Source organism: Microtus ochrogaster, assembly GCF_000317375.1.
Source record: "Microtus ochrogaster isolate Prairie Vole_2 chromosome 14 unlocalized genomic scaffold, MicOch1.0 chr14_random_2, whole genome shotgun sequence".
NCBI lineage: Eukaryota > Metazoa > Chordata > Mammalia > Rodentia > Cricetidae > Microtus > Microtus ochrogaster.
The window spans coordinates 11527065-11527571 of NW_004949097.1; the positions used below are offsets into that span (position 1 = coordinate 11527065).

The following is a 507-nucleotide window of genomic DNA, read 5'->3' on the forward strand; positions in this document are numbered from 1 at the left end:
TCTCATCCTCCCTCCCCACCTTCACACACACACACATATGCACACACATACATACACACGCATACACACACACACACGTATTCTCATCCTCCCTCTTGACCCTCACACGCATACACACACACACACACACACACACACACAAGAAATTACTGCAATAAAAAACATTTAAAACAAAACTATAATCATAGAGCTGTAGAGATGGCTCAGTGGAAAAGAGCTCTTGTTCTGGCAGAGGATCCAAGCTCAATTCCCAGAACCCACATAGTGGCATTCACAACCATTCATATATCCAAAGTTCCTGGGGATCAGATGCTATCTTCTGACCTCTGTGTGTACCAAGCACGTATACAGTGCATGTACACACATACGTGAAGGCCAAACACAAACAAAATGAATACATCTAAAAATATATTCTTATAAAAATCAGTAATCCCTGCAACAGCGTGGCACTGTACACCTGTTATGCCCATACTCAGGAGGCTGAAGGAAGAAGAGAGTCACAAATGT

The 507-nt window shown here is 42.6% G+C and overlaps 1 protein-coding gene across 3 annotated transcripts in view; it reads right to left on the bottom strand.

The window, feature by feature from the left end:
* The window catches only part of Bcat1 (branched chain amino acid transaminase 1), a 75403-nt gene that overhangs the window by 41266 nt on the left and 33630 nt on the right, over nt 1–507 (bottom strand). The window lies entirely within an intron of this gene.